Source organism: Periplaneta americana, chromosome 17 (assembly GCF_040183065.1).
Source record: "Periplaneta americana isolate PAMFEO1 chromosome 17, P.americana_PAMFEO1_priV1, whole genome shotgun sequence".
Classification (NCBI taxonomy): Eukaryota; Metazoa; Arthropoda; class Insecta; order Blattodea; family Blattidae; genus Periplaneta; species Periplaneta americana.
Window position 1 is genome coordinate 7,610,974 of NC_091133.1, and position 25,418 is coordinate 7,636,391.

At 43.5% G+C, this 25,418-nt stretch overlaps 5 non-coding genes and 1 pseudogene across 5 annotated transcripts; all 6 read left to right on the forward strand.

The window, feature by feature from the left end:
• Positions 1-2,568: 2,568 nt before the first annotated feature.
• LOC138693502 (U2 spliceosomal RNA) lies at positions 2,569-2,761 on the forward strand. Its single transcript, XR_011330342.1, has one exon. It is a non-coding gene; the product is annotated as a U2 spliceosomal RNA (small nuclear RNA).
• Positions 2,762-6,682: 3,921 nt separating this feature from the next.
• LOC138693503 (U2 spliceosomal RNA) lies at positions 6,683-6,875 on the forward strand. The gene has a single exon (XR_011330343.1). It is a non-coding gene; the product is annotated as a U2 spliceosomal RNA (small nuclear RNA).
• A 3,950-nt stretch (positions 6,876-10,825) lies between these two features.
• LOC138693534 (U2 spliceosomal RNA) lies at positions 10,826-10,972 on the forward strand (annotated as a pseudogene).
• Positions 10,973-14,488: 3,516 nt separating this feature from the next.
• LOC138693523 (U2 spliceosomal RNA) lies at positions 14,489-14,675 on the forward strand. Its single transcript, XR_011330362.1, has one exon. It is a non-coding gene; the product is annotated as a U2 spliceosomal RNA (small nuclear RNA).
• Positions 14,676-18,601: 3,926 nt separating this feature from the next.
• On the forward strand, positions 18,602-18,794 carry LOC138693519 (U2 spliceosomal RNA). The gene has a single exon (XR_011330358.1). It is a non-coding gene; the product is annotated as a U2 spliceosomal RNA (small nuclear RNA).
• A 3,926-nt stretch (positions 18,795-22,720) lies between these two features.
• Positions 22,721-22,913, forward strand: LOC138693504 (U2 spliceosomal RNA). Its single transcript, XR_011330344.1, has one exon. It is a non-coding gene; the product is annotated as a U2 spliceosomal RNA (small nuclear RNA).
• The last annotated feature ends 2,505 nt before the right edge of the window (positions 22,914-25,418 follow it).

The window sequence follows — 25,418 nt, forward strand, 5'->3', positions numbered from 1 at the left end:
CTTTCTTTTCTTTTTCCTTTATCACAAAAAGTTCATTATTTAAGGATATGATTGCCGTTTCTATAGGTGCGGCAACCGCGGTTAGATAGTTTTCGATCGCTATAATAAGAATTAATGCGAGGAATGTAACATCGGCCTATCGTAGGCAGCAGTAGCAAGTTCACTGTACTTGCGCGAGAATAACTCCGACAGCATTCGCTAGAGGGCAGGTGTACGTAATTTAGACACACGTCATTACAATTTATAATCTGTATTGTGATTAATTGAAATACAAATGGTATGCGCACTCTATTCGAAAGATATGGCAGTACAGCTTTAGCGAGAGTCCCTTTAGAAGATGGTGTATCGAACTGTATATCTAAATGGAGCGGAGTTTGTTAATAACCCGCATATGGCAGGTGCTGTTGTAGAATTAAATAGATCCCGACGGCACGTGATCGGTTTTTCTTCTCGGTCTTTTGGCTAAGATCGAAGTGTAGTATATGGGACTGTTCCTCAGCCTATTGTCCAAGATGAAATTCTGTTGATCTCTGAATTTCCTTGATGGGCGTTTAGCTGATATGGTGTGATGGAGGTATTCATCATATGTCTTAACTTTGTTGTTGGGTTTTCGGATTATATCCGAATGTGATGTCGTATTTGCGACTTTCTTGGGTTTTTGCCTGAGCTGAGGTAGAAAAAATGTTCATCATATCCGATCTAACTTAGTGGCCTGGCCTGGCCTGGCCCTTTGACTGAGATGAACATGTAGGACTCATATATGCGGTAGCTTCTTGGAATTAGGTTGAGATCGAATTCGCAACAATATAAGGAATTTCAGGGCAATTCTATTATTGTTTTTCTTTCATTCTTGACAGTATGTCGTGCATTTGGCCTTAAAAATTAGAAATACAGTATAACACAACGTATGCGAGTCGTGTGTTGGAATTTAGTATCGGTGGGCAGTTAGGGGTTCGACGTACGTATGCTGGCGAAATTGCGTGAGTTTTGAGAGCAATAATAATCGCCTGCGTGATTTTACTCTCCCGGATAGCCGATAATTATAAATGCATCGACTGAAGTTCGGTTACCCTGCCGTTCCAAGTGATCGGCTACAAATTTCTTAATGTGAGAATTTTTAATGACATGCAGTTTCGGAAGCCATAGACATCCCTGTTTAAAACAGAATAGCTGCGTTGAGAAAAAATACAGACTTCTCGTCCCTGCGAACAAGAAAGAATCATGTCAGGTGTTCCGTGGTTGGTCAGGGTACGCCAAGCTCGTTACTGTGGCATTATAGCGGAATTGATAAATAGAAGAAGAAGACGGTGACGAAGAGGAGAAGAAGAGTGGTGTGCACAGTATTAAACTGGAAATGGGGAAGGATAGATTGACTGTCATTGGAAATACTAAAAATGATTTAATATTTGTTACCAGTTGTGAGGAGCAATTTGATGAGAATTTGTGAAAAGAAAAATGACATAAATGCATTTAAATCGTAAAATTTGTAACTGTAATCAGAATTCTTAGTATACATGTACTTAATGTACGTAATTATACAGGAAATGAATATGATGTCTGAGAAGAAGTGAATGAATGTGTGCGCTTGTAATGTGGGAACGTTTGTTAATTTGGTGGTAACGATCTGAACCTGTACTGCCGTTATGTAAGATATGGAACATGGGAGATCACGTGTACATACGTATTTTCCAGACACGCTGAGTTTAGAGTACTAATAACGTTAGGTAGAAACTTAATAATATGCTTTTGTTCAGATTGGGAATCATTTTGAAATGAATGTTTGAGGACGTCATGTTACCCATTTGAAATGAAGAAGAAAGAGCCGAGGAGACCTAGCCTCTTACATCAGCACTTGGATGCGTTGTAAATATTATTGTTGATTTAGTAGCCTACAGCATGCATCATAGCGGTATAAATGTTCGTGTTGATCATAGTCTAGTCGTTATATACTAATCCGTGGCACGACAGACCATGAAGGACCATGACCGAGCAACCGGCTGCTGAACTCACGTCAACATGCCGAAGCAGAGGTGGACGATCATGAAACCAAAATGGAAGTATCGTGTGGTTAGCACGATGAATCCCCCAGCCGTTATAGAGCTGGCTTTATTTCGCCACCTATCGTAGCTCCCCAAGTGCACCACGATGCTGGGTGGGCACCGGTCCCATACACTGGCCGAAGCCATGAGTACTCGGAATAGCCCGGATTCCATGACGGGAATCCTAGGGAGGATGTCTTAGACCACGGCGCGGGACCTAGTTTAATAGGGATGCTGGCGTATTATGAGCGAGGGTAACGCCAACAGCAGGCGCTAGATGGCAGACACACGTAATGTGCACGCGTGGCATAATAATTCATTGTATTTCGTAATTAATTTTACTTGATATCCGAATGCAGGTGAAGTGCGCACTCTGAATGCGCATGAGACGATAGTAGTTCTGTTCAGAGAGTCTTGCTATGATATTTTGTAATGAATTTAATTTCTGAGGCCAGCGGGATAAGTTCGCGTCCCGTCTGTGACAGGCGTCGTTGTAAGATTAATTGTGTCGCGACGGGCGTCGTTCGGCATCGCTTCTCGGCCTTTTGGCTAAGATCAAAGTGTAGTATCTGTTCTTATCAGCTTAATATCTGATACGTCCTGCATTGCAGGACCAGAATATTAAACTGATTTTTGGAAAATGACGGAGTGCTAGGAGCTTGCTCCACCTCTGTCACGGGTTGGCCCGGTATTGCAGTGCTTCCGGGATCGGCCCATTTAATCGCTATCATGTAGTGTTGTATTTGTGTATGTATATATGTACGGCAATAAAATTATGTAAGATGGCTGCGGATGCTTGGCGGAACTTTATGTTTCGTATTAATTCTCTGCGATATCAGATGTATTTATTGTACGATACAAGTATTGAAAGTGTGTTTGTGCGAAGGAATATGTAGCAGCATTAAGGAGATTAAATGAACGGTACAAAATTCGAAGTACAGCAGCAATGACCGATCCTCTGAACAGGTAGGCTCAAGAGAAAAGTATTTTAATATTATGGACACTGTAACATAATCTTCTACACCTCGCCACAAATAAAACTCAAATATTCTCATTCACTACAGCGGAAGGAACAATTTGATTACATGTGCTCATATCCGCAGCCTTTTCCCTACGGAGATACATCACATTGCCACCATACAGACTGATTAAAATGAACATCTAGTAACGAATAATTCCATTATTCTAAAAACGTTGTACCTTACCTCGCCACCGTTTGGATTTGTGATGTAGTGATATTGTGTTCGACTGGAGCAGAGCGGGTCATATTCAACATAATTTCAATTATTGTAGGTAATATAGTAGTTTTTCTCGGAATGAAGCGTCACGTCTCCGCTGTGGGGAAAGCTACAGACGAAGTTAACAGCCGTTCCAGACAATTGAAAATTAAATTAGTTAAATCTAAAATCTGAAGAAACTTTGCAAGCTGAAACGGTTTATGTGAGACGATAAAAAGAGATGCGAAGTAATATTATATTGTAGTTTATGGCAATTTGCGAAATGAATAGAGAAGCCTAATATTATTCCTATAGTGAGTGACTTGTGTAGGCGGGGATGTTGTGAAAGGAGTTGAAGTTGGACAATGAATTTATATTTGTGGGCACGGGTTAACGTTGGTTGTTGGGATGAATGAATCGCTCAGTAATTCTGAAGCTATGATTGTCACAGGCATAATTGGGAAATCTATGCGAAAAATAGTGTGAACGAGTGCTTTAAATGTCGGTGAATATTCGCTGCGTAGTGGCAAAGTATTGCGAGCGCTTAAGTGCTCATAGCTCAACACTTCGGAAATATGGTTCATAGAAACTATAATACAGCGATGTCAGACAGGGACTAAACGGAGCTGAGCGCTCCACTAGACGGGTTTCGTGCTCCGGTGTTTCCACAGACACAAGCAAGTTCATGCTCCGATCTAGCTCCACAAACGGTATTGGAGCTTACAAATCTGACACTACTGCTATAATAACACAATGAATGTTGCAATGCAGTAAATTCTGTGTAGTTACCATCTGTTGTTTGACTAGTTGTCTCAAGAGCTGGACGCTAGTTTCCGTGCTGTCGCTCCGCTTGAATGAAATTAAGCTGATCTCTGTCTCTTTCTTTTCTTTTTCCTTTATCACAAAAAGTTCATTATTTAAGGATATGATTGCCGTTTCTATAGGTGCGGCAACCGCGGTTAGATAGTTTTCGATCGCTATATTAAGAATTAATGCGAGGAATGTAACATCGGCCTATCGTAGGCAGCAGTAGCAAGTTCACTGTACTTGCGCGAGAATAACTCCGACAGCATTCGCTAGAGGGCAGGTGTACGTAATTTAGACACACGTCATTACAATTTATAATCTGTATTGTGATTAATTGAAATACAAATGGTATGCGCACTCTATTCGAAAGATATGGCAGTACAGCTTTAGCGAGAGTCCCTTTAGAAGATGGTGTATCGAACTGTATATCTAAATGGAGCGGAGTTTGTTAATAACCCGCATATGGCAGGTGCTGTTGTAGAATTAAATAGATCCCGACGGCACGTGATCGGTTTTTCTTCTCGGTCTTTTGGCTAAGATCGAAGTGTAGTATATGGGACTGTTCCTCAGCCTATTGTCCAAGATGAAATTCTGTTGATCTCTGAATTTCCTTGATGGGCGTTTAGCTGATATGGTGTGATGGAGGTATTAATTGTTGTTGGGTTTTCGGATTATATCCGAATGTGATGTCGTATTTGCGACTTTCTTGGGTTTTTGCCTGAGCTGAGGTAGAAAAAATGTTCATCATATCCGATCTAACTTAGTGGCCTGGCCTGGCCCTTTGACTGAGATGAACATGTAGGACTCATATATGCGGTAGCTTCTTGGAATTAGGTTGAGATCGAATTCGCAACAATATAAGGAATTTCAGGGCAATTCTATTATTGTTTTTCTTTCATTCTTGACAGTATGTCGTGCATTTGGCCTTAAAAATTAGAAATACAGTATAACACAACGTATGCGAGTCGTGTGTTGGAATTTAGTATCGGTGGGCAGTTAGGGGTTCGACGTACGTATGCTGGCGAAATTGCGTGAGTTTTGAGAGCAATAATAATCGCCTGCGTGATTTTACTCTCCCGGATAGCCGATAATTATAAATGCATCGACTGAAGTTCGGTTACCCTGCCGTTCCAAGTGATCGGCTACAAATTTCTTAATGTGAGAATTTTTAATGACATGCAGTTTCGGAAGCCATAGACATCCCTGTTTAAAACAGAATAGCTGCGTTGAGAAAAAATACAGACTTCTCGTCCCTGCGAACAAGAAAGAATCATGTCAGGTGTTCCGTGGTTGGTCAGGGTACGCCAAGCTCGTTACTGTGGCATTATAGCGGAATTGATAAATAGAAGAAGAAGACGGTGACGAAGAGGAGAAGAAGAGTGGTGTGCACAGTATTAAACTGGAAATGGGGAAGGATAGATTGACTGTCATTGGAAATACTAAAAATGATTTAATATTTGTTACCAGTTGTGAGGAGCAATTTGATGAGAATTTGTGAAAAGAAAAATGACATAAATGCATTTAAATCGTAAAATTTGTAACTGTAATCAGAATTCTTAGTATACATGTACTTAATGTACGTAATTATACAGGAAATGAATATGATGTCTGAGAAGAAGTGAATGAATGTGTGCGCTTGTAATGTGGGAACGTTTGTTAATTTGGTGGTAACGATCTGAACCTGTACTGCCGTTATGTAAGATATGGAACATGGGAGATCACGTGTACATACGTATTTTCCAGACACGCTGAGTTTAGAGTACTAATAACGTTAGGTAGAAACTTAATAATATGCTTTTGTTCAGATTGGGAATCATTTTGAAATGAATGTTTGAGGACGTCATGTTACCCATTTGAAATGAAGAAGAAAGAGCCGAGGAGACCTAGCCTCTTACATCAGCACTTGGATGCGTTGTAAATATTATTGTTGATTTAGTAGCCTACAGCATGCATCATAGCGGTATAAATGTTCGTGTTGATCATAGTCTAGTCGTTATATACTAATCCGTGGCACGACAGACCATGAAGGACCATGACCGAGCAACCGGCTGCTGAACTCACGTCAACATGCCGAAGCAGAGGTGGACGATCATGAAACCAAAATGGAAGTATCGTGTGGTTAGCACGATGAATCCCCCAGCCGTTATAGAGCTGGCTTTATTTCGCCACCTATCGTAGCTCCCCAAGTGCACCACGATGCTGGGTGGGCACCGGTCCCATACACTGGCCGAAGCCATGAGTACTCGGAATAGCCCGGATTCCATGACGGGAATCCTAGGGAGGATGTCTTAGACCACGGCGCGGGACCTAGTTTAATAGGGATGCTGGCGTATTATGAGCGAGGGTAACGCCAACAGCAGGCGCTAGATGGCAGACACACGTAATGTGCACGCGTGGCATAATAATTCATTGTATTTCGTAATTAATTTTACTTGATATCCGAATGCAGGTGAAGTGCGCACTCTGAATGCGCATGAGACGATAGTAGTTCTGTTCAGAGAGTCTTGCTATGATATTTTGTAATGAATTTAATTTCTGAGGCCAGCGGGATAAGTTCGCGTCCCGTCTGTGACAGGCGTCGTTGTAAGATTAATTGTGTCGCGACGGGCGTCGTTTGGCATCGCTTCTCGGCCTTTTGGCTAAGATCAAAGTGTAGTATCTGTTCTTATCAGCTTAATATCTGATACGTCCTGCATTGCAGGACCAGAATATTAAACTGATTTTTGGAAAATGACGGAGTGCTAGGAGCTTGCTCCACCTCTGTCACGGGTTGGCCCGGTATTGCAGTGCTTCCGGGATCGGCCCATTTAATCGCTATCATGTAGTGTTGTATTTGTGTATGTATATATGTACGGCAATAAAATTATGTAAGATGGCTGCGGATGCTTGGCGGAACTTTATGTTTCGTATTAATTCTCTGCGATATCAGATGTATTTATTGTACGATACAAGTATTGAAAGTGTGTTTGTGCGAAGGAATATGTAGCAGCATTAAGGAGATTAAATGAACGGTACAAAATTCGAAGTACAGCAGCAATGACCGATCCTCTGAACAGGTAGGCTCAAGAGAAAAGTATTTTAATATTATGGACACTGTAACATAATCTTCTACACCTCGCCACAAATAAATCTCAAATATTCTCATTCACTACAGCGGAAGGAACAATTTGATTACATGTGCTCATATCCGCAGCCTTTTCCCTACGGAGATACATCACATTGCCACCATACAGACTGATTAAAATGAACATCTAGTAACGAATAATTCCATTATTCTAAAAACGTTGTACCTTACCTCGCCACCGTTTGGATTTGTGATGTAGTGATATTGTGTTCGACTGGAGCAGAGCGGGTCATATTCAACATAATTTCAATTATTGTAGGTAATATAGTAGTTTTTCTCGGAATGAAGCGTCACGTCTCCGCTGTGGGGAAAGCTACAGACGAAGTTAACAGCCGTTCCAGACAATTGAAAATTAAATTAGTTAAATCTAAAATCTGAAGAAACTTTGCAAGCTGAAACGGTTTATGTGAGACGATAAAAAGAGATGCGAAGTAATATTATATTGTAGTTTATGGCAATTTGCGAAATGAATAGAGAAGCCTAATATTATTCCTATAGTGAGTGACTTGTGTAGGCGGGGATGTTGTGAAAGGAGTTGAAGTTGGACAATGAATTTATATTTGTGGGCACGGGTTAACGTTGGTTGTTGGGATGAATGAATCGCTCAGTAATTCTGAAGCTATGATTGTCACAGGCATAATTGGGAAATCTATGCGAAAAATAGTGTGAACGAGTGCTTTAAATGTCGGTGAATATTCGCTGCGTAGTGGCAAAGTATTGCGAGCTCTTAAGTGCTCATAGCTCAACACTTCGGAAATATGGTTCATAGAAACTATAATACAGCGATGTCAGACAGGGACTAAACGGAGCTGAGCGCTCCACTAGACGGGTTTCGTGCTCCGGTGTTTCCACAGACACAAGCAAGTTCATGCTCCGATCTAGCTCCACAAACGGTATTGGAGCTTACAAATCTGACACTACTGCTATAATAACACAATGAATGTTGCAATGCAGTAAATTCTGTGTAGTTACCATCTGTTGTTTGACTAGTTGTCTCAAGAGCTGGACGCTAGTTTCCGTGCTGTCGCTCCGCTTGAATGAAATTAAGCTGATCTCTGTCTCTTTCTTTTCTTTTTCCTTTATCACAAAAAGTTCATTATTTAAGGATATGATTGCCGTTTCTATAGGTGCGGCAACCGCGGTTAGATAGTTTTCGATCGCTATATTAAGAATTAATGCGAGGAATGTAACATCGGCCTATCGTAGGCAGCAGTAGCAAGTTCACTGTACTTGCGCGAGAATAACTCCGACAGCATTCGCTAGAGGGCAGGTGTACGTAATTTAGACACACGTCATTACAATTTATAATCTGTATTGTGATTAATTGAAATACAAATGGTATGCGCACTCTATTCGAAAGATATGGCAGTACAGCTTTAGCGAGAGTCCCTTTAGAAGATGGTGTATCGAACTGTATATCTAAATGGAGCGGAGTTTGTTAATAATCCGCATATGGCAGGTGCTGTTGTAGAATTAAATAGATCCCGACGGCACGTGATCGGTTTTTCTTCTCGGTCTTTTGGCTAAGATCGAAGTGTAGTATATGGGACTGTTCCTCAGCCTATTGTCCAAGATGAAATTCTGTTGATCTCTGAATTTCCTTGATGGGCGTTTAGCTGATATGGTGTGATGGAGGTATTCATCATATGTCTTAACTTTGTTGTTGGGTTTTCGGATTATATCCGAATGTGATGTCGTATTTGCGACTTTCTTGGGTTTTTGCCTGAGCTGAGGTAGAAAAAATGTTCATCATATCCGATCTAACTTAGTCGCCTGGCCTGGCCTGGCCCTTTGACTGAGATGAACATGTAGGACTCATATATGCGGTAGCTTCTTGGAATTAGGTTGAGATCGAATTCGCAACAATATAAGGAATTTCAGGGCAATTCTATTATTGTTTTTCTTTCATTCTTGACAGTATGTCGTGCATTTGGCCTTAAAAATTAGAAATACAGTATAACACAACGTATGCGAGTCGTGTGTTGGAATTTAGTATCGGTGGGCAGTTAGGGGTTCGACGTACGTATGCTGGCGAAATTGCGTGAGTTTTGAGAGCAATAATAATCGCCTGCGTGATTTTACTCTCCCGGATAGCCGATAATTATAAATGCATCGACTGAAGTTCGGTTACCCTGCCGTTCCAAGTGATCGGCTACAAATTTCTTAATGTGAGAATTTTTAATGACATGCAGTTTCGGAAGCCATAGACATCCCTGTTTAAAACAGAATAGCTGCGTTGAGAAAAAATACAGACTTCTCGTCCCTGCGAACAAGAAAGAATCATGTCAGGTGTTCCGTGGTTGGTCAGGGTACGCCAAGCTCGTTACTGTGGCATTATAGCGGAATTGATAAATAGAAGAAGAAGACGGTGACGAAGAGGAGAAGAAGAGTGGTGTGCACAGTATTAAACTGGAAATGGGGAAGGATAGATTGACTGTCATTGGAAATACTAAAAATGATTTAATATTTGTTACCAGTTGTGAGGAGCAATTTGATGAGAATTTGTGAAAAGAAAAATGACATAAATGCATTTAAATCGTAAAATTTGTAACTGTAATCAGAATTCTTAGTATACATGTACTTAATGTACGTAATTATACAGGAAATGAATATGATGTCTGAGAAGAAGTGAATGAATGTGTGCGCTTGTAATGTGGGAACGTTTGTTAATTTGGTGGTAACGATCTGAACCTGTACTGCCGTTATGTAAGAAATACTTGATATGGAACATGGGAGATCACGTGTACATACGTATTTTCCAGACACGCTGAGTTTAGAGTACTAATAACGTTAGGTAGAAACTTAATAATATGCTTTTGTTCAGATTGGGAATCGTTTTGAAATGAATGTTTGAGGACGTCATGTTACCCATTTGAAATGAAGAAGAAAGAGCCGAGGAGACCTAGCCTCTTACATCAGCACTTGGATGCGTTGTAAATATTATTGTTGATTTAGTAGCCTACAGCATGCATCATAGCGGTATAAATGTTCGTGTTGATCATAGTCTAGTCGTTATATACTAATCCGTGGCACGACAGACCATGAAGGACCATGACCGAGCAACCGGCTGCTGAACTCACGTCAACATGCCGAAGCAGAGGTGGACGATCATGAAACCAAAATGGAAGTATCGTGTGGTTAGCACGATGAATCCCCCAGCCGTTATAGAGCTGGCTTTATTTCGCCACCTATCGTAGCTCCCCAAGTGCACCACGATGCTGGGTGGGCACCGGTCCCATACACTGGCCGAAGCCATGAGTACTCGGAATAGCCCGGATTCCATGACGGGAATCCTAGGGAGGATGTCTTAGACCACGGCGCGGGACCTAGTTTAATAGGGATGCTGGCGTATTATGAGCGAGGGTAACGCCAACAGCAGGCGCTAGATGGCAGACACACGTAATGTGCACGCGTGGCATAATAATTCATTGTATTTCGTAATTAATTTTACTTGATATCCGAATGCAGGTGAAGTGCGCACTCTGAATGCGCATGAGACGATAGTAGTTCTGTTCAGAGAGTCTTGCTATGATATTTTGTAATGAATTTAATTTCTGAGGCCAGCGGGATAAGTTCGCGTCCCGTCTGTGACAGGCGTCGTTGTAAGATTAATTGTGTCGCGACGGGCGTCGTTCGGCATCGCTTCTCGGCCTTTTGGCTAAGATCAAAGTGTAGTATCTGTTCTTATCAGCTTAATTTTTGCTACCGCCACCAACCTCATCATGGCCGACCGGGAAGTGGATCACACAAACGTACTGTTGGATGTGCCGCTGCGACCACCTTTTGCCTGCACCGCCTGCCTGCCTGTGCCGAGGAACTACAGGGACCACAACGGCCTCGCCAGGCACTTGAAGAAGGAACACCAGATGCGCCTCTCCTTCCGCTGCGTTGGATGCAGCAGGGAGTTCGAGCAGCTGAAATGCGCCAAGGCGCACATCAACAAGTCGCCTGCCTGCGCCGAGGCGTCTGCTGCTCAGCCCGATCCTGTTGACGTGGCATCGCTGCCCATCCGGCGGATACCTCTTGGACACCGCAGAACACCAGCGAGGACGACTAACCAAGAGGACAGCATTGCTGCAAGCCCCGCCGAGGGAAGCGATGCTGCGGCCGCGGAATCCAACAGGGGTGGTGCCGGTGATTCCGCGAATGTTGCCAACGACTGCTGCGACTCTGCCCCGAGCACCTCCGGTCACCAGCTCGGCGGTGTCGCATGTTCCGATGCACAACCCTGTGATGAGCCAGTGCAAGCATCGGAATCCTCTGCGACTACCGCCGAGCCCAGCGCCCAGGACTCGGAAGCCACCGCCGCAGCCCCCGAGACCGGAGAGTCTACCGAGTCCACCGCTCGGGCACAGATGACACCCGCGCAGCAGCAATGGGTCACGCGCCTCGACTCTGTGGACGCGGCAGAGGGGTTAGAAACTCTTCTAGCCGCTCTCATCGCCGAGGTACAGGAGCAGAAAGTGGGACCCCAGCAACACCGCGACACCGAGGAACCGGCACCACACCGCCAACGCACGGACCCGAGGAGACGACGACGTCGGAGACAATCAGGAGACGCATACGACCCCGCATCGGCATCGAGGATCCAGCGGTTGTATCGACGCAACCGGGGACGGGCATTCCGCGAGATCACTGCCAGCAAATCGCCTTACTGTCAGCTCCAGAAAGCGGAGCTACATGAACATTTCTCGGCAGTATTTAGGCGTCGTGATCGCGAGGAGCTGCCCGCCCCCGAAGAGCTGCCGATCCTCGACTCCCCCGAAGACAAGGACCCGCTGAGCCCACCGTTCACCCCGGAGGAAGCCTGGAACCGGCTCCGTAGATGTCAAGACACCGCACCCGGATCTGACAACCTGCGGTACGGAGCCTGGCGCCGATTCGATCCCGGGTGCCATATCATCTCCGCCCTATTCAACGCAGTCCGCCGCCTCGACCACATCCCGGCGGACTGGAAGCGGTCGACCACCATTCTACTTCACAAGAGGGGGGCGGAGGAGGATATCTCGAATTGGCGCCCCATCGCACTCTCAAACACGGTGGGCAAGCTCCATGCGTCGTGCATCGCAGCAAGGCTCACGGAGTGGTGCCGTCGGCACGGCCGGATCTCCCCAGCGCAGAAGGGCTTTATGCCCTACGAAGGCTGTATTGAACACAACTTTGTGCTTCAAACAGCCATCCAGAACGCGAGGCGCAATCGAGCAGAAATTGCAGTCGCCTGGCTCGACCTGCAAAACGCGTTCTGCTCAGTCCCACACTCCACCATCTGGGACTGCCTCCGCTGGATCGGCCTGGGGGAAGATTCGATCCGAGTCGTGCAGAAACTTTACGACGGCAGCACCACCAACATCAGAAGCTCCGAGGGCCTGACCGACGACGTGGAGGTTGCTTCAGGAGTGAAGCAGGGCTGCCCACTGAGCCCAATAATATTCAACATAGTGATGGAGTCGATCATCCGGGCGGTCACCCAGCTCAACATGGGCTACGTTCTCCACGGCGAGGAACTCTCAGTCCTCGCCTACGCCGACGACATTGCCATCCTATCATCGTCGGCAGCTGGACTCCAGAACATGCTGGACGTGACCGCCACGATGGCTCAGTGGGCGGGTTTGGAATTCAACGTCCGGAAGTGCTCTTCACTCCACGTCGACGGTAAGAAGCACGCTGCGCGACGCACTGTCTTCACAATTCGGGGAGAGCCAATGGAAGACCTAGACGAGAGCGGGGTCTATGAACACCTGGGGGTCCCAACGGGATTCCAGAAGCAGCCATCTGCCGGGGACACCATCCGCTCACTTCTCAGCGACCTCGACAAGATCGACAAGTCGCTGCTCGCACCTTGGCAGAAACTCGACGCCGTGAACACCTACGTGCTGTCGAGGCTGGCCTTCCACCTGAAAGCCGGGGCAGTGCCGAAGAAGCCACTTACGCAGCTAGACAACAAGCTAAAACAACTTGGCAAGAAGTGGCTGCACCTGCCCCAGAGGGCCAGCGCCGAGGTGCTGTATCTCCGTCATCAGTGGGGAGGAATGAATCTGCTCCCCACGAACGTCATAGCGGATGTGTCCCAGGCAGTACACGGGCTGCGTCTCCTGACGAGTCCCGACGTCACCACAGCGCGCCTGGCGAGGGCGTCCCTGGAGGAGGTCGTCAGGAAGAAGCTGCTGCGCAACCCAACAACAGAGGAGATAGCAGCATTCCTGACGGGCGCCACGGAGGGGGACTTGCAGCGAGACAGCGGGGACATCTCGTCCGCCTGGACGAGACTTCGCTCAGCGACGAGGCGCCTCCGCTCGAAACTCGACGTGTGCTGGACGTCGCAGGACCAAGACCTCGTCCTCCAACTCCACGGCGTCAACCTCCATCGGCAGCAGGCGGAAGGCGTTCTGAAGGACGGTGTTCGACACTTCTATCTGTCCCGACTCCTAGCCAAACCCGACCAGGGAAAGGTAAGTGACGTCACCACCTTAGCCTCTGCATCCAACCACTTCATGAGGGGTGGAAACTACACCAGGTTTGCGGAATGGAGATTCATCCATCGAGCTCGCCTGGGTGTGGTTCCATTGAATGGTTGCCGAAGATTTGGTGGTGGCGACAAACGCTGTCGTCGATGTGGAGCCGCCAATGAAACCCTTCCTCACGTCCTGAATCACTGTCCCCCTCACCTTGTCACCATGACCCGCAGGCACAACGCCGTCCTAGACCGCCTCACCCGGGCCATGAACAAGTCAGGCTCGAAGGAGATTTACTCCAACCAGCCCCTGCCCAACTACGAGGGTTCGGAGAGACCGGATCTTGTTGTTGTCGACAGGGACGAGAGGACGGTATTCATTCTAGACGTCACCATTCCTTTCGAAAACCGTTATACGGCTTTCGAAATTGCCAGAAACACTAAAATTCAAAAATATCAGAACTTGGCGGCCCACTTCGAACGGCAGGGTTTCCGCACTTCGGTCGATGCATTTGTAATCGGCTCTCTGGGCGGGTACGATCCGGCTAACGAAAATGCTCTCCGTCACCTGGGCATCTCCCATGCGTACGCAGTACTTATGAAGAGGCTCATGGTGTCGGACACAATTCGATGGAGTCGGGACATATATGTCGAACACGTGACAGGCCACCGACAGTATGAATGATATGTGCTGGATAGTGAAGTGATCGTGAAGTGCGTGAAGGACATATAATTGTTCTATTACTATATGCTTTTTTTTTCTTTTCTTCTAAAAAAAAAAAAAAAAAAACACACAAAGAACAATATAATTATTGTCCTGTTACATATTATATTATTATTGTGCATACTCTTGTATTTACAAGTATTATCTAAATAAATTTAATCTGTTCTTATCAGCTTAATATCTGATACGTCCTGCATTGCAGGACCAGAATATTAAACTGATTTTTGGAAAATGACGGAGTGCTAGGAGCTTGCTCCACCTCTGTCACGGGTTGGCCCGGTATTGCAGTGCTTCCGGGATCGGCCCATTTAATCGCTATCATGTAGTGTTGTATTTGTGTATGTATATATGTACGGCAATAAAATTATGTAAGATGGCTGCGGATGCTTGGCGGAACTTTATGTTTCGTATTAATTCTCTGCGATATCAGATGTATTTATTGTACGATACAAGTATTGAAAGTGTGTTTGTGCGAAGGAATATGTAGCAGCATTAAGGAGATTAAATGAACGGTACAAAATTCGAAGTACAGCAGCAATGACCGATCCTCTGAACAGGTAGGCTCAAGAGAAAAGTATTTTAATATTATGGACACTGTAACATAATCTTCTACACCTCGCCACAAATAAAACTCAAATATTCTCATTCACTACAGCGGAAGGAACAATTTGATTACATGTGCTCATATCCGCAGCCTTTTCCCTACGGAGATACATCACATTGCCACCATACAGACTGATTAAAATGAACATCTAGTAACGAATAATTCCATTATTCTAAAAACGTTGTACCTTACCTCGCCACCGTTTGGATTTGTGATGTAGTGATATTGTGTTCGACTGGAGCAGAGCGGGTCATATTCAACATAATTTCAATTATTGTAGGTAATATAGTAGTTTTTCTCGGAATGAAGCGTCACGTCTCCGCTGTGGGGAAAGCTACAGACGAAGTTAACAGCCGTTCCAGACAATTGAAAATTAAATTAGTTAAATCTAAAATCTGAAGAAACTTTGCAAGCTGAAACGGTTTATGTGAGACGATAAAAAGAGATGCGAAGTAATATTATATTGTAGTTTATGGCAATTTGCGAAATGAATAGAGAAGCCTAATATTATTCCTATAGTGAGTGACTTGTGTAGGCGGGGATGTTGTGAAAGGAGTTGAAGTTGGACAATGAATTTATATTTGTGGGCACGGGTTAACGTTGGTTGTTGGGATGAATGAATCGCTCAGTAATTCTGAAGCTATGATTGTCACAGGCATAATTGGGAAATCTATGCGAAAAATAGTGTGAACGAGTGCTTTAAATGTCGGTGAATATTCGCTGCGTAGTGGCAAAGTATTGCGAGCGCTTAAGTGCTCATAGCTCAACACTTCGGAAATATGGTTCATAGAAACTATAATACAGCGATGTCAGACAGGGACTAAACGGAGCTGAGCGCTCCACTAGACGGGTTTCGTGCTCCGGTGTTTCCACAGACACAAGCAAGTTCATGCTCCGATCTAGCTCCACAAACGGTATTGGAGCTTACAAATCTGACACTACTGCTATAATAACACAATGAATGTTGCAATGCAGTAAATTCTGTGTAGTTACCATCTGTTGTTTGACTAGTTGTCTCAAGAGCTGGACGCTAGTTTCCGTGCTGTCGCTCCGCTTGAATGAAATTAAGCTGATCTCTGTCTCTTTCTTTTCTTTTTCCTTTATCACAAAAAGTTCATTATTTAAGGATATGATTGCCGTTTCTATAGGTGCGGCAACCGCGGTTAGATAGTTTTCGATCGCTATATTAAGAATTAATGCGAGGAATGTAACATCGGCCTATCGTAGGCAGCAGTAGCAAGTTCACTGTACTTGCGCGAGAATAACTCCGACAGCATTCGCTAGAGGGCAGGTGTACGTAATTTAGACACACGTCATTACAATTTATAATCTGTATTGTGATTAATTGAAATACAAATGGTATGCGCACTCTATTCGAAAGATATGGCAGTACAGCTTTAGCGAGAGTCCCTTTAGAAGATGGTGTATCGAACTGTATATCTAAATGGAGCGGAGTTTGTTAATAACCCGCATATGGCAGGTGCTGTTGTAGAATTAAATAGATCCCGACGGCACGTGATCGGTTTTTCTTCTCGGTCTTTTGGCTAAGATCGAAGTGTAGTATATGGGACTGTTCCTCAGCCTATTGTCCAAGATGAAATTCTGTTGATCTCTGAATTTCCTTGATGGGCGTTTAGCTGATATGGTGTGATGGAGGTATTCATTGTTGTTGGGTTTTCGGATTATATCCGAATGTGATGTCGTATTTGCGACTTTCTTGGGTTTTTGCCTGAGCTGAGGTAGAAAAAATGTTCATCATATCCGATCTAACTTAGTGGCCTGGCCTGGCCTGGCCCTTTGACTGAGATGAACATGTAGGACTCATATATGCGGTAGCTTCTTGGAATTAGGTTGAGATCGAATTCGCAACAATATAAGGAATTTCAGGGCAATTCTATTATTGTTTTTCTTTCATTCTTGACAGTATGTCGTGCATTTGGCCTTAAAAATTAGAAATACAGTATAACACAACGTATGCGAGTCGTGTGTTGGAATTTAGTATCGGTGGGCAGTTAGGGGTTCGACGTACGTATGCTGGCGAAATTGCGTGAGTTTTGAGAGCAATAATAATCGCCTGCGTGATTTTACTCTCCCGGATAGCCGATAATTATAAATGCATCGACTGAAGTTCGGTTACCCTGCCGTTCCAAGTGATCGGCTACAAATTTCTTAATGTGAGAATTTTTAATGACATGCAGTTTCGGAAGCCATAGACATCCCTGTTTAAAACAGAATAGCTGCGTTGAGAAAAAATACAGACTTCTCGTCCCTGCGAACAAGAAAGAATCATGTCAGGTGTTCCGTGGTTGGTCAGGGTACGCCAAGCTCGTTACTGTGGCATTATAGCGGAATTGATAAATAGAAGAAGAAGACGGTGACGAAGAGGAGAAGAAGAGTGGTGTGCACAGTATTAAACTGGAAATGGGGAAGGATAGATTGACTGTCATTGGAAATACTAAAAATGATTTAATATTTGTTACCAGTTGTGAGGAGCAATTTGATGAGAATTTGTGAAAAGAAAAATGACATAAATGCATTTAAATCGTAAAATTTGTAACTGTAATCAGAATTCTTAGTATACATGTACTTAATGTACGTAATTATACAGGAAATGAATATGATGTCTGAGAAGAAGTGAATGAATGTGTGCGCTTGTAATGTGGGAACGTTTGTTAATTTGGTGGTAACGATCTGAACCTGTACTGCCGTTATGTAAGATATGGAACATGGGAGATCACGTGTACATACGTATTTTCCAGACACGCTGAGTTTAGAGTACTAATAACGTTAGGTAGAAACTTAATAATATGCTTTTGTTCAGATTGGGAATCATTTTGAAATGAATGTTTGAGGACGTCATGTTACCCATTTGAAATGAAGAAGAAAGAGCCGAGGAGACCTAGCCTCTTACATCAGCACTTGGATGCGTTGTAAATATTATTGTTGATTTAGTAGCCTACAGCATGCATCATAGCGGTATAAATGTTCGTGTTGATCATAGTCTAGTCGTTATATACTAATCCGTGGCACGACAGACCATGAAGGACCATGACCGAGCAACCGGCTGCTGAACTCACGTCAACATGCCGAAGCAGAGGTGGACGATCATGAAACCAAAATGGAAGTATCGTGTGGTTAGCACGATGAATCCCCCAGCCGTTATAGAGCTGGCTTTATTTCGCCACCTATCGTAGCTCCCCAAGTGCACCACGATGCTGGGTGGGCACCGGTCCCATACACTGGCCGAAGCCATGAGTACTCGGAATAGCCCGGATTCCATGACGGGAATCCTAGGGAGGATGTCTTAGACCACGGCGCGGGTCCTAGTTTAATAGGGATGCTGGCGTATTATGAGCGAGGGTAACGCCAACAGCAGGCGCTAGATGGCAGACACACGTAATGTGCACGCGTGGCATAATAATTCATTGTATTTCGTAATTAATTTTACTTGATATCCGAATGCAGGTGAAGTGCGCACTCTGAATGCGCATGAGACGATAGTAGTTCTGTTCAGAGAGTCTTGCTATGATATTTTGTAATGAATTTAATTTCTGAGGCCAGCGGGATAAGTTCGCGTCTCGTCTGTGACAGGCGTCGTTGTAAGATTAATTGTGTCGCGACGGGCGTCGTTTGGCATCGCTTCTCGGCCTTTTGGCTAAGATCAAAGTGTAGTATCTGTTCTTATCAGCTTAATATCTGATACGTCCTTCATTGCAGGACCAGAATATTAAACTGATTTTTGGAAAATGACGGAGTGCTAGGAGCTTGCTCCACCTCTGTCACGGGTTGGCCCGGTATTGCAGTGCTTCCGGGATCGGCCCATTTAATCGCTATCATGTAGTGTTGTATTTGTGTATGTATATATGTACGGCAATAAAATTATGTAAGATGGCTGCGGATGCTTGGCGGAACTTTATGTTTCGTATTAATTCTCTGCGATATCAGATGTATTTATTGTACGATACAAGTATTGAAAGTGTGTTTGTGCGAAGGAATATGTAGCAGCATTAAGGAGATTAAATGAACGGTACAAAATTCGAAGTACAGCAGCAATGACCGATCCTCTGAACAGGTAGGCTCAAGAGAAAAGTATTTTAATATTATGGACACTGTAACATAATCTTCTACACCTCGCCACAAATAAATCTCAAATATTCTCATTCACTACAGCGGAAGGAACAATTTGATTACATGTGCTCATATCCGCAGCCTTTTCCCTACGGAGATACATCACATTGCCACCATACAGACTGATTAAAATGAACATCTAGTAACGAATAATTCCATTATTCTAAAAACGTTGTACCTTACCTCGCCACCGTTTGGATTTGTGATGTAGTGATATTGTGTTCGACTGGAGCAGAGCGGGTCATATTCAACATAATTTCAATTATTGTAGGTAATATAGTAGTTTTTCTCGGAATGAAGCGTCACGTCTCCGCTGTGGGGAAAGCTACAGACGAAGTTAACAGCCGTTCCAGACAATTGAAAATTAAATTAGTTAAATCTAAAATCTGAAGAAACTTTGCAAGCTGAAACGGTTTATGTGAGACGATAAAAAGAGATGCGAAGTAATATTATATTGTAGTTTATGGCAATTTGCGAAATGAATAGAGAAGCCTAATATTATTCCTATAGTGAGTGACTTGTGTAGGCGGGGATGTTGTGAAAGGAGTTGAAGTTGGACAATGAATTTATATTTGTGGGCACGGGTTAACGTTGGTTGTTGGGATGAATGAATCGCTCAGTAATTCTGAAGCTATGATTGTCACAGGCATAATTGGGAAATCTATGCGAAAAATAGTGTGAACGAGTGCTTTAAATGTCGGTGAATATTCGCTGCGTAGTGGCAAAGTATTGCGAGCGCTTAAGTGCTCATAGCTCAACACTTCGGAAATATGGTTCATAGAAACTATAATACAGCGATGTCAGACAGGGACTAAACGGAGCTGAGCGCTCCACTAGACGGGTTTCGTGCTCCGGTGTTTCCACAGACACAAGCAAGTTCATGCTCCGATCTAGCTCCACAAACGGTATTGGAGCTTACAAATCTGACACTACTGCTATAATAACACAATGAATGTTGCAATGCAGTAAATTCTGTGTAGTTACCATCTGTTGTTTGACTAGTTGTCTCAAGAGCTGGACGCTAGTTTCCGTGCTGTCGCTCCGCTTGAATGAAATTAAGCTGATCTCTGTCTCTTTCTTTTCTTTTTCCTTTATCACAAAAAGTTCATTATTTAAGGATATGATTGCCGTTTCTATAGGTGCGGCAACCGCGGTTAGATAGTTTTCGATCGCTATATTAAGAATTAATGCGAGGAATGTAACATCGGCCTATCGTAGGCAGCAGTAGCAAGTTCACTGTACTTGCGCGAGAATAACTCCGACAGCATTCGCTAGAGGGCAGGTGTACGTAATTTAGACACACGTTATTACAATTTATAATCTGTATTGTGATTAATTGAAATACAAATGGTATGCGCACTCTATTCGAAAGATATGGCAGTACAGCTTTAGCGAGAGTCCCTTTAGAAGATGGTGTATCGAACTGTATATCTAAATGGAGCGGAGTTTGTTAATAATCCGCATATGGCAGGTGCTGTTGTAGAATTAAATAGATCCCGACGGCACGTGATCGGTTTTTCTTCTCGGTCTTTTGGCTAAGATCGAAGTGTAGTATATGGGACTGTTCCTCAGCCTATTGTCCAAGATGAAATTCTGTTGATCTCTGAATTTCCTTGATGGGCGTTTAGCTGATATGGTGTGATGGAGGTATTCATTGTTGTTGGGTTTTCGGATTATATCCGAATGTGATGTCGTATTTGCGACTTTCTTGGGTTTTTGCCTGAGCTGAGGTAGAAAAAATGTTCATCATATCCGATCTAACTTAGTGGCCTGGCCTGGCCTGGCCCTTTGACTGAGATGAACATGTAGGACTCATATATGCGGTAGCTTCTTGGAATTAGGTTGAGATCGAATTCGCAACAATATAAGGAATTTCAGGGCAATTCTATTATTGTTTTTCTTTCATTCTTGACAGTATGTCGTGCATTTGGCCTTAAAAATTAGAAATACAGTATAACACAACGTATGCGAGTCGTGTGTTGGAATTTAGTATCGGTGGGCAGTTAGGGGTTCGACGTACGTATGCTGGCGAAATTGCGTGAGTTTTGAGAGCAATAATAATCGCCTGCGTGATTTTACTCTCCCGGATAGCCGATAATTATAAATGCATCGACTGAAGTTCGGTTACCCTGCCGTTCCAAGTGATCGGCTACAAATTTCTTAATGTGAGAATTTTTAATGACATGCAGTTTCGGAAGCCATAGACATCCCTGTTTAAAACAGAATAGCTGCGTTGAGAAAAAATACAGACTTCTCGTCCCTGCGAACAAGAAAGAATCATGTCAGGTGTTCCGTGGTTGGTCAGGGTACGCCAAGCTCGTTACTGTGGCATTATAGCGGAATTGATAAATAGAAGAAGAAGACGGTGACGAAGAGGAGAAGAAGAGTGGTGTGCACAGTATTAAACTGGAAATGGGGAAGGATAGATTGACTGTCATTGGAAATACTAAAAATGATTTAATATTTGTTACCAGTTGTGAGGAGCAATTTGATGAGAATTTGTGAAAAGAAAAATGACATAAATGCATTTAAATCGTAAAATTTGTAACTGTAATCAGAATTCTTAGTATACATGTACTTAATGTACGTAATTATACAGGAAATGAATATGATGTCTGAGAAGAAGTGAATGAATGTGTGCGCTTGTAATGTGGGAACGTTTGTTAATTTGGTGGTAACGATCTGAACCTGTACTGCCGTTATGTAAGATATGGAACATGGGAGATCACGTGTACATACGTATTTTCCAGACACGCTGAGTTTAGAGTACTAATAACGTTAGGTAGAAACTTAATAATATGCTTTTGTTCAGATTGGGAATCATTTTGAAATGAATGTTTGAGGACGTCATGTTACCCATTTGAAATGAAGAAGAAAGAGCCGAGGAGACCTAGCCTCTTACATCAGCACTTGGATGCGTTGTAAATATTATTGTTGATTTAGTAGCCTACAGCATGCATCATAGCGGTATAAATGTTCGTGTTGATCATAGTCTAGTCGTTATATACTAATCCGTGGCACGACAGACCATGAAGGACCATGACCGAGCAACCGGCTGCTGAACTCACGTCAACATGCCGAAGCAGAGGTGGACGATCATGAAACCAAAATGGAAGTATCGTGTGGTTAGCACGATGAATCCCCCAGCCGTTATAGAGCTGGCTTTATTTCGCCACCTATCGTAGCTCCTCAAGTGCACCACGATGCTGGGTGGGCACCGGTCCCATACACTGGCCGAAGCCATGAGTACTCGGAATAGCCCGGATTCCATGACGGGAATCCTAGGGAGGATGTCTTAGACCACGGCGCGGGACCTAGTTTAATAGGGATGCTGGCGTATTATGAGCGAGGGTAACGCCAACAGCAGGCGCTAGATGGCAGACACACGTAATGTGCACGCGTGGCATAATAATTCATTGTATTTCGTAATTAATTTTACTTGATATCCGAATGCAGGTGAAGTGCGCACTCTGAATGCGCATGAGACGATAGTAGTTCTGTTCAGAGAGTCTTGCTATGATATTTTGTAATGAATTTAATTTCTGAGGCCAGCGGGATAAGTTCGCGTCCCGTCTGTGACAGGCGTCGTTGTAAGATTAATTGTGTCGCGACGGGCGTCGTTTGGCATCGCTTCTCGGCCTTTTGGCTAAGATCAAAGTGTAGTATCTGTTCTTATCAGCTTAATATCTGATACGTCCTGCATTGCAGGACCAGAATATTAAACTGATTTTTGGAAAATGACGGAGTGCTAGGAGCTTGCTCCACCTCTGTCACGGGTTGGCCCGGTATTGCAGTGCTTCCGGGATCGGCCCATTTAATCGCTATCATGTAGTGTTGTATTTGTGTATGTATATATGTACGGCAATAAAATTATGTAAGATGGCTGCGGATGCTTGGCGGAACTTTATGTTTCGTATTAATTCTCTGCGATATCAGATGTATTTATTGTACGATACAAGTATTGAAAGTGTGTTTGTGCGAAGGAATATGTAGCAGCATTAAGGAGATTAAATGAACGGTACAAAATTCGAAGTACAGCAGCAATGACCGATCCTCTGAACAGGTAGGCTCAAGAGAAAAGTATTTTAATATTATGGACACTGTAACATAATCTTCTACACCTCGCCACAAATAAATCTCAAATATTCTCATTCACTACAGCGGAAGGAACAATTTGATTACATGTGCTCATATCCGCAGCCTTTTCCCTACGGAGATACATCACATTGCCACCATACAGACTGATTAAAATGAACATCTAGTAACGAATAATTCCATTATTCTAAAAACGTTGTACCTTACCTCGCCACCGTTTGGATTTGTGATGTAGTGATATTGTGTTCGACTGGAGCAGAGCGGGTCATATTCAACATAATTTCAATTATTGTAGGTAATATAGTAGTTTTTCTCGGAATGAAGCGTCACGTCTCCGCTGTGGGGAAAGCTACAGACGAAGTTAACAGCCGTTCCAGACAATTGAAAATTAAATTAGTTAAATCTAAAATCTGAAGAAACTTTGCAAGCTGAAACGGTTTATGTGAGACGATAAAAAGAGATGCGAAGTAATATTATATTGTAGTTTATGGCAATTTGCGAAATGAATAGAGAAGCCTAATATTATTCCTATAGTGAGTGACTTGTGTAGGCGGGGATGTTGTGAAAGGAGTTGAAGTTGGACAATGAATTTATATTTGTGGGCACGGGTTAACGTTGGTTGTTGGGATGAATGAATCGCTCAGTAATTCTGAAGCTATGATTGTCACAGGCATAATTGGGAAATCTATGCGAAAAATAGTGTGAACGAGTGCTTTAAATGTCGGTGAATATTCGCTGCGTAGTGGCAAAGTATTGCGAGCGCTTAAGTGCTCATAGCTCAACACTTCGGAAATATGGTTCATAGAAACTATAATACAGCGATGTCAGACAGGGACTAAACGGAGCTGAGCGCTCCACTAGACGGGTTTCGTGCTCCGGTGTTTCCACAGACACAAGCAAGTTCATGCTCCGATCTAGCTCCACAAACGGTATTGGAGCTTACAAATCTGACACTACTGCTATAATAACACAATGAATGTTGCAATGCAGTAAATTCTGTGTAGTTACCATCTGTTGTTTGACTAGTTGTCTCAAGAGCTGGACGCTAGTTTCCGTGCTGTCGCTCCGCTTGAATGAAATTAAGCTGATCTCTGTCTCTTTCTTTTCTTTTTCCTTTATCACAAAAAGTTCATTATTTAAGGATATGATTGCCGTTTCTATAGGTGCGGCAACCGCGGTTAGATAGTTTTCGATCGCTATATTAAGAATTAATGCGAGGAATGTAACATCGGCCTATCGTAGGCAGCAGTAGCAAGTTCACTGTACTTGCGCGAGAATAACTCCGACAGCATTCGCTAGAGGGCAGGTGTACGTAATTTAGACACACGTTATTACAATTTATAATCTGTATTGTGATTAATTGAAATACAAATGGTATGCGCACTCTATTCGAAAGATATGGCAGTACAGCTTTAGCGAGAGTCCCTTTAGAAGATGGTGTATCGAACTGTATATCTAAATGGAGCGGAGTTTGTTAATAACCCGCATATGGCAGGTGCTGTTGTAGAATTAAATAGATCCCGACGGCACGTGATCGGTTTTTCTTCTCGGTCTTTTGGCTAAGATCGAAGTGTAGTATATGGGACTGTTCCTCAGCCTATTGTCCAAGATGAAATTCTGTTGATCTCTGAATTTCCTTGATGGGCGTTTAGCTGATATGGTGTGATGGAGGTATTCATTGTTGTTGGGTTTTCGGATTATATCCGAATGTGATGTCGTATTTGCGACTTTCTTGGGTTTTTGCCTGAGCTGAGGTAGAAAAAATGTTCATCATATCCGATCTAACTTAGTGGCCTGGCCTGGCCTGGCCCTTTGACTGAGATGAACATGTAGGACTCATATATGCGGTAGCTTCTTGGAATTAGGTTGAGATCGAATTCGCAACAATATAAGGAATTTCAGGGCAATTCTATTATTGTTTTTCTTTCATTCTTGACAGTATGTCGTGCATTTGGCCTTAAAAATTAGAAATACAGTATAACACAACGTATGCGAGTCGTGTGTTGGAATTTAGTATCGGTGGGCAGTTAGGGGTTCGACGTACGTATGCTGGCGAAATTGCGTGAGTTTTGAGAGCAATAATAATCGCCTGCGTGATTTTACTCTCCCGGATAGCCGATAATTATAAATGCATCGACTGAAGTTCGGTTACCCTGCCGTTCCAAGTGATCGGCTACAAATTTCTTAATGTGAGAATTTTTAATGACATGCAGTTTCGGAAGCCATAGA